This window comes from Grammomys surdaster, unplaced genomic scaffold, assembly GCF_004785775.1.
Source record: "Grammomys surdaster isolate TR1022 unplaced genomic scaffold, NIH_TR_1.0 382, whole genome shotgun sequence".
Classification (NCBI taxonomy): Eukaryota; Metazoa; Chordata; class Mammalia; order Rodentia; family Muridae; genus Grammomys; species Grammomys surdaster.
Window position 1 is genome coordinate 33,296 of NW_021604801.1, and position 317 is coordinate 33,612.

The following is a 317-nucleotide window of genomic DNA, read 5'->3' on the forward strand; positions in this document are numbered from 1 at the left end:
GTTTGCTGCTGGAAGTTCTAATCCTGATGCTGGCCTCCAGACTCATACTTCTCAGACCTTCGATGGGCCATTGAGAAGGACATCAAACAGTTAGAGACTGACATCACTAATCTGATAAATCCCTCATTTTCCTGTCTGAAGTGATCTCCAAAAATAGCAAAAGACTTTACTGGACTTGATTTATTCTTTTACAATAGAAAAGACAGTGTATAGCTCTTGACTGTGTACAGCACTTAAAGAAGAATGTTGCTTTTACATAGACAAGACAGGGATGGTTAAAGAGAGCATGAAAAAGGTCAGAGAAGGCCTTGAGAAAA